Source organism: Dioscorea cayenensis, chromosome 20 (assembly GCF_009730915.1).
Source record: "Dioscorea cayenensis subsp. rotundata cultivar TDr96_F1 chromosome 20, TDr96_F1_v2_PseudoChromosome.rev07_lg8_w22 25.fasta, whole genome shotgun sequence".
NCBI classification, from domain to species: Eukaryota; Viridiplantae; Streptophyta; class Magnoliopsida; order Dioscoreales; family Dioscoreaceae; genus Dioscorea; species Dioscorea cayenensis.
Window position 1 is genome coordinate 28,817,028 of NC_052490.1, and position 9,046 is coordinate 28,826,073.

Below are 9,046 nucleotides of genomic sequence, written 5' to 3' on the forward strand. Positions count from 1 at the left end.
TAATATTTTTTAGTGGAAATTGCCAAAAAAAACCCCTAAATTTGCCATATTGCCAAAAAAAACCCCCTAATTTTGCAATCCCCAAAACCCCATTCCTTTTACACTCCATGATTTTGAAACCCCCAAAATATGTAACGGTAGTTAACTGAGTAATTTTTAAATTTTATGGACGAAAATGCCCTTGCACGAGAAGTCATGGTTGCAGCCATTTCGGCGTTGTGAGAGGGAGTGGGTGTGGGGGCGTTTCTTAGGGCTACAGCCATTTGAGCCGTTTGCTTGTCTTCTCTCAACTCGCGTCTCCAGCCATTTTTTCACATCCTCTATAAAATTCAGCTTTTCCTTTTCCACCGGTGTCTCAAAGGAGAAGTCCCGTGCAAGTATTCGGCATTTCATCAGTTTGTAATCTAAGGTATTGATTATAGTTTTATGTTAACTATTATGTTACAAAGAAACATTTTTCGGTTTTGTTTTGTGATTTTGTTTTTATTGGAAGACATTGAAGCCTACAGGGGGATTTATCGGCTGGGGTTTTGTTAGTCTACAGGGAGATTTCTCGGCTAGGGTTTTGTTTTGTTTTACATTTTCATTTATGTACACGATCGAAATAGTTTTTCGATTGTTGTGATTTGTGTAATGTTTATAATGTACGCTTTCCCCTTTCAATCGATATGGTCGATTGTACAGAAAATGAGATTTCCGCTTTAAAGAATGAGCTTTTTACCGCTTAAGTTTTGTTGTCTCCGCTTTAAATATTGGCATCCCTATTTAATAATATAGGTCTCGCTTAACAAGAGATACCATCGCTTTAAGAATTGAGAGTTTATCGCTTAACAACTTATATTTCCGCTTAACAATTTGTGAATACGAGCTTTGTCGAATGTCGTTTGTTATCATCAGCAGCTTTGTGATTATAGCGGTCAATCTAGTTAATGGGCGATGCTATTTGACACCGGTAGTGGACACCATGGCTGAATTGAAAGTTCACATGATCCCTCGACAGTGGGAGATCATCCGAAGAACACCATTTGCTGACGATTTCTCGAGTTGGAGTCGTATTCCAAGAGTGGGACCTTCTTGATTCTCTGTTGCAAAGGTACGATAGCTGCATCAATAAATTCAGGATCGGGAAAGCATGTCGACTTTCGACTACGAAGATGTGGCTTTCATTCTTGAGTCCGCGATTACGATGGAGATGCAGTCATATTTCAGGAGAAGAAAACACGCTCAGCTTTCGAAGAGAGGTATTTATCCAAAACCTACGAGAGACACAAAGACTCCATCAGGAGCACTCTTCAGCAACTCATTAGACAGAGGGGAGAAGAAGAAAATTTTGTGAAACTACTGATGGTGTACCTCATGGGTATAATCCTCTTCCCAAATACCTCCTGCTCGGTTCCTAACTAGATCGTTGATTATGTCGATGATCTACCTGGCATGGGGCTATACGAATGGGCGCAAGCGACGCACAAGTGGCTTATGGAGGACATTCTACAAGCAGCCGCTAGAGTGCATACTAGATGCACGGGGAAGAAGACCAACACAGGGTATATCAAGGGTTGCACGATCGCGCTTAACATCTGGTTTCTACGAGTGACCGGACCGGAAAGAAAGTCCGTTTTTGCAAGATTCCAAGGATCGTCGTGCTACTGGTGAAAAATACTTTACCTAAGCAAGCTGACGATAGAAACCAGCTTTGTCATCTCTTGAAGGAAAAGAGGTAATAAATCATGAACGATGTGTTTAACAGTAGACGTTAATGTTTAAACATATAATTTACCGTTTAACTTTGTTCATTTACCGTTTAAAACATATTCTTCAATGTTTAAAACTTTTGTTCTCTATTTACGTTTATGCTATAATGTTTAAATATATAAGTTCAATGTTTAACTTTAGTTTTTATTGTTTAAAGTAAATGATTTCGTTAAATTGTTTGGTTTACACATGTTAGTTTCCTGAGCTGGTTCCGGTGAATGTTGATGAAGATATATTTGTTCGGACCAACCGTCGGTTCGATGCTATTGCTCCGGAACCACTTGCTCGAAAGCAAGATGAGAGGGCAACCTCTTCCGTGCTCGCTCGACGTCATTCTCTAACTTCCAGCCCAAAATGCGCATGCATTCCTCGACGCCAGAGAAGCCCTCCCCTACCCGACCCAGTTACAGAATCCCCACCGATGACAACATCGACAGTCCCCGGACCGTGGCGAGCGCCTGCACGACACTAGACAAGGATGTCACTGCAACTCTTCTGCAAGTTTGCCAGATATTGATGACCGAGTTCCCTCGGCTTGTCGCTCGGGTTGAGGCATTGGAAGACCGGTCACAATCAGCGTGGTCGTCCCCTCCGAACAAATAAAGCACCCGGACGGACGCCGTCGTCGAATCCGACGATGACGACATCATCGGGAGGCCATTCAAAAACGACCTCATTCGAAGAGGCTTGCGAAAAAGAGGAAAACAATAATGCCTCCGTCTCCACCGCCGGCTGATGATGAAACAATACAAGACCATCGGGCGATCGATGGTGTTACCGTTGATGACATGGTCGTCACGGTGGAGGAGATCGCAGATGATGTTGCCATTGCCGCTGTTGATAAGATCAATGACTCTATCATGAACCCGGTGGAACGGGCGGCTGACAGTTCGACATCAAAGATAGACACAATCCCTGAAGAACAAGAACCAGCTAACATTGTGTCTCCCGTTGATGCTGTTGTCATGGCCACGGTTGAGAAGGTCGTTAACTCTATTATCAACGAAATCATAGTCACGGTGGAACCAATGGCCGACAGTGCCGCATCAAAGCCAGACACAATCCCACAACGAAAAGAAGCATGTAAGGATATGTCTCCGCTTGATGTTGCTGTCATGCCCGCATCGAAGGAAGATGATGCTGGTGCTAAACACCGACAACCATTAACAACAGTGCCGCATGATGATCCCAAAACAGATGTTGACGAGGGTCAAGGGAATGCCGCCGAAATGACGACGAGAGAGAAGATCAATGCCAATAAAAAATTAGAAGAAGTTCGGAAAGTCTTTATTCCGAAGAAGAAAAAATACGTTGGCCAATCGCACCTCAACAAGTATGAACAGGAGTTGATAAGGATCTTCCTCAACTGCCCTGTGGACAAGTAAGTTTGAAGTTTTTTTAGTATTGTTTAAACTATTACATGTTACCCTTTAAGTTATATATTTAACGTTTAACTATTCTAGATAAAATTTAAACTATTATATTTTACCATTTAATTTATATAGTTAACGTTTAAATATTCGACATAGAATTTAAACGATTGATGTATCAGTTAAATATTTATAATATTGCTTACGTATCTCTGTTACCGTTTAACCGCAGCACTGTCGTGTGGAAGAATGACTCTGTCAGCTTCACACGGTCCAGGTTATTCGATCTGCTTGAGGGAAAGGACATGGTCGCAGACGATGTGATGGACGTTTTCGTATGTATAATCTAAAATTCGCTGACGATAGTGCCATATCGTTATAAGAAGCGCGCCTCCATTACACGACCACTAGCGCTGTTTATGTCAATGCAAAAAGACGCACATGATACCACTATGGCTATGATCGGAGATACCATGCGCAACTTGCATGATGTTGAAATTGTCATCCTCCCGATAATTATGAATGGCCACTTCCATGTCATCATCCTTGACAATGACAAACAAGAATACAGGCATTATTCTTCATGCCAAAGCAAGGAATACGATAAAGACACGCTAGACATGGTAAGTGCTTTAATAATTTGTGTTTGAGTAATCGTGTTTGGTAAGTAACCAGTATTCTAATATCAACTTGTATACCTCCACAGCGGAACCTATTCGACCTTTGTATCGGCATGGAGTTCGGCGAGTCGGCGATCGCAAAATACCCACTTGCTCATGACACTGAAACCCTACGACAAAGACAAGGAAGTATCGACTGCACCGTCTATGTGATGCGGTTTATCGAGCAGTTACTCGCAGATGAGAAGCTACGGCTGCCGCAAACGGACGTCCCTTATCTGCGATTAAAGTATGTTTCCCGCATACTTAAGGAGGGGAGGGCAGCCGGCATCACTGCCAAAGGGGAGTGTTCGAAAGCGGGTTCATAGAATACGTTGTCTTAGTTTCAAATGTTAACCGGTTTAAATTCAATTCATTGTTTTCGAAGAACATGACAAATTTTGTCAATGTAAATTTACATGTATCTATATTAATATACTTGAATCTTTTTTTAACCTTCCAGTATCATTGTTTAACTTACACTTTCATTGTTTACTTTTAAGTCTAATTGTTTAACTATCAATGTCATTATTTAAATATCCATGTTACAGTTTAAGAAGAACTAGTCACTTGTAAAAATAACTATTTAACGTTTAAAATAATAATGCCTCTATTTAAATACATATGTTAACTGTAAGAATAAGGTTTTCTCTGTTTAAAAATGAAAAGTTGGCACACAATTAAGTTTGTTTCTTTTTAAAAATCAGCTGTTTTACAATGGCTAGTCGGCAACAGTTTCATTGCAAGATCTGCGATTGTAACCGGAGCCATGGCAGTGGCTGTAACATAACTCGCGAACCTCAAAAGCTTATGACTCGATCCTCTTTCGCCTAGGATGCCCAAGTTGCCTTCTCGTCACAGGCGGTCGCAGACGCAGTTCACGAATTCTGTCCGTAGGCTTATCATCGTCGGGTATAGGGAATATAGCTTCCTTATACGCCAGTTTGTAATTATCGATGGTGAAGTAGCCGCTAATAAATCGATGAACGTTGGTGTCTGTCTGCATTATTGTAGCGCAAGCGTGTTTGCACGGGATACCATAAACTTGCCACCTGCGATATGAGCATGTTCTGATGGCAAGATCTACAGAGAAGCTGCACTGGTCAATCACTTCATAACGATCATCGACACAACGACCAACACGAAGATTTCGGCTATCCTCCACAAGTATCTCCACCTTTAAATGTATGTCTGTTAAACCAATATGTAAACCATTTAAGTATTTTGATTTAACTGTTTTAGAATATATGTGATTGTTTAAATTGAATATTTTCTGCGACATCGGGTTGAAGATGGATATTTTTCCAAAACATTGTGTTACAGGCATTCCATCAATCCTCTTGGGTACCTCATGGGTCTCTGTTTAAACGTCAACCTTTTTACGTTTAAATAATTATGTATATTCTTTAAACTATCGGTTCACTGTTTAAATAATTTGTATATCGTTTAAACATATTTATTGTTTTGTTTAAACCGTTGTCACTGTTTAAACATATTTATTTTTTATTTAAACATTGTTGCCACTGTTTAAGTAGTAAGGCGATTTTGTTTAACATTTTGTTTGTTTACAATACCGTTTTTTGTTTCTAAAAATGTTTAAATATCAAAAGTTGACTCTCAAATAAGTTTGTTTCATTTATAATATTTAAACATTTACAATGGCCTCTGATTAAATATCAAAAGTTCACACTCAGATACGTTTGCTTCATTTCAAATAAAATATTTACAACATTTACAACATCCACAACATTTACAATGTCTTAACGGACATCGGACACTTACGAGTCTATCCTAGTTCGTCTATTAAGATTTTGGCTTTCCTCAACAAGTATTTGTACCTTCGAATACTCACGGTGATTGCATAACATGTGCATCAACTTGAACCTGTACAACATAGAACACGAACAGTTAAAAAAGATAGTTAAACAGTTAAACAAAGACAATAATATTTGCACACTAAGGATAATTTTTTAAACGATGAGAACAATTCTCAAGTGATAAATATCAATTTCGTTTTAAAGTATGTGTCGTGGTCACCCTCTCCGGAGAATCCTCCGCAATCAAGCAATGCGTGAAAACTTTCTTGTCCTGATCAAGTCAAAATGCCCGCTTAATTGCTTGCCCATCATCCTCCGCATTCAGGCAATTAGACAGGCTTTCTGACTTGAACAGGAAAAGAAAGTTTAACTTGTTGCGTGATCGATTCTCTAGAAGAGGATGATCACAACAAATCCTTTAAACGAATATCCTGGACACATGAAGATGAAACTCATCCGAGAAGAAGTAGAGGACGAGGAGGAGGGGGTGTTTAGGGGAAGTGGTCTTCCTTCTCATATATGGTGTGAAGTCCATAAGCTGGTTGACGCTTCAGATTCGAGAAAAAAATGGAAACACATGGGGGACCAAGCTTTTCTCATTAACGAGATAAATTTAATGTCGTCATTAATTCTTGTGCACTGGATACCATAAATTTACCATTGGCCACTTGGCAACACTTCAGTTTAAACTGAACAGAAAATATTTTAAGCAGAGACATAAAATGTTTAAATGATACATTACAATGTTAAACGTAATGCAAATAGTTAAATACTGACAAATAAATTAAACAAAGAAGACAATTGTTAAATATAAAAATAATGTATTTAAACAGAGACAGGCGACATTAAATAGTAATAAACTTATACAGCAAGATAAACATAAAAGAGAAGAATCTTACAATGAGAAAAACTCATTTTTAGTAGGATTCGACAATGCCACAGCGTCTGTCTCGACAAGATCGACAATGGCACATACGCTGGAAGTCAACCTCGTTTTCTATTGGACAAACCGTTTTATATCCATCGGGTGTGATAAACTTCACCCTAACACGGGGAACATCAAGACCCAATCGCTCACGTATCTCAGCTAAGCTAACACCAATTCCCAAGAAGTCAGCGCCGTGAACAATATCCCTCGAATCGAAAAAATTCTAACCTTATCAAAAAACCGGCAGAATTCAAATATAACAAACCAAATGAGGAGAATAAGAAAAAGAAGAAGAAAAAGAAAAAGATGTGATGAGCCTTCTAAACTTTGTTTGACAAAAGGCAACAAAAAAATTGCAAAATTGTATGTATAAAGATTGGACATGATGTGAGTGGCCCTTTTTTCCTGCCATTTTCAAGGGAAAAAAAATGGAATTTCATACCATGGTTGCATTTCAAGTGAACGGTAGGAGGTAAAAGGGAAGTTAAACAATAACGGAAGGGTTGTCCTGGGGTTTGCCAAAAATTGGAGGGGTTGTTTTGGGAATTTTTGAAATTCACTGAGGGTAAATAAGTAATTTTTCCCTATTTTTTTAGTGTTACTATTTCAATCACTCAGTTTTAAAAAATTATAATTTGATCCCTTAAATTTAATTTTAAATAAAATTATTTTTTGGAGTCCATGTGATTTATACAAAATTGACAAACCCAAGCATTAACCCGATAAAGTTCAAGGGTCAAGGGCTCAATAGGGTTGAATCAAAGTCAATAATAAATTTTTAAAAAATTATATTCTAATATTTAATAATTATAAAAATATAATATGATCTCTATTAGTAATAAATAAAAAAGCATAATTACTTAATTTGATATTTAAAATTTTAATTTTATAAAACAATAATTATAAAAAAATATAATATAATCTCTAATTTTTAATAAATTAAAAAAATATAACTAATTAATTTTTATATTTAAAAAAATTTAATTTTTATATACAATCATTAATTTCCTAAAACTATAAAATATTTGTTTAAAATAAAAATAAAAAAACATCATCATCTAAGCCTATCGGGCACTCGCAAAATTAAAAAAAAAAAATCAAAATTAAAAATAAAAAAAAACCTCTCATAACTCACAAAATTTCACTATCTCTTTCTCTCAAGGCCATTTACTTCACCTCCACTTCTCTATTTGGTGTTTATCTTCATTACATGCAAGTGCTCATCTTTAACTAGTTCCAGGTTAAATCGGCTAGGTTTCCCAAGTTCTTAACGGGGGTCATGTAAAGTCCGAGTTGAAGGGTATGACTGGACCGCCCTCATGGTCGATTTCCGAGTTGTCCAGTCAAACTGGTCGGGCTAGTCCAAGTTTGACTACTTTGGATTTACAATTTGAGAAGTCATGTATAATTACCGTTAGGGGCCATTTGGTTTGTGGTAATGACATATTACCACGTAATGAGATTACCATGGTAATATGGATGAGAATGTTATATATTTTGGAATATTGTGATAATTTGATATAACCATATTTGGTTGGAAACTCTTATTACCGGGAATATTTCATTACCATATTATGAGATTACCACATATTTGATATCCAAAATAGATACCAAATTTGGTGGTAATAAGATTAACAACTTTCTTGGTAATATTCTCATATAATGTGATATTACAATCCAGATTACCACCAATGCAATGCCAAACGTGGTAATATTTTCAGCACGTAACAGATGGTAATCTTTCTGTATTATGCGAACCAAACGATCTCTTAACATCATAAGCTAGTGTGACCAGGGTCGGCCCTAGACATAGGCCTTAAGATTTCCGAGGCCCCATAATTTATATATATATATATATATATATATATTATATTTAATATTTCATTTATGCTATGTTTGGATTGAGTGGCGGCGAGGGAAAGTAAAAGTAAAGCGAGAGTTTTGGAGGGTCATAATGAGTCCTTCCCTCGTTTGGATAGACATTTTTAATTTTATGAATGGAAATAAAGGGTTAACTTTGACCCTTCAAAACACCACTTTTTCTTGGCCCCTGATTTGGGGTGCTGGGGAGGGAGAACCTCCTAAAAATTTTAATTTTTTTAAAAAGACCTTAATACCCTTAATTTTTTTTAAATTAATTTACATAACGCTACTTCATAAGTTTTTCTTTCGCTTTTTTCAATCTAATTTTATTTTAATCAAGTATTCACATGACACCCATCGTAGGGTTTTTGTTTTTTTATGTATTTCTTTTTGTTTACTTATTTGTTTATTTGTTTGTTTATGTTGTGTTTTTTATTCGTCAATTCATCCTTAGAAGAATTTGTATTCTTTGTTATCCAAATTTTATTGTAAGTAAAAAAATAAAATAAAAATTTTTCTTTTAGTGAAAAATTAATAATTATCTAATTCAACATGATTATATAGCTATGAATTAAAAATATTATAATAGGTTTACTAACAATATGATAAAGTGATCTTGTGATGATTCAATAGAGATGTAGGAGGAATTGGTATTTA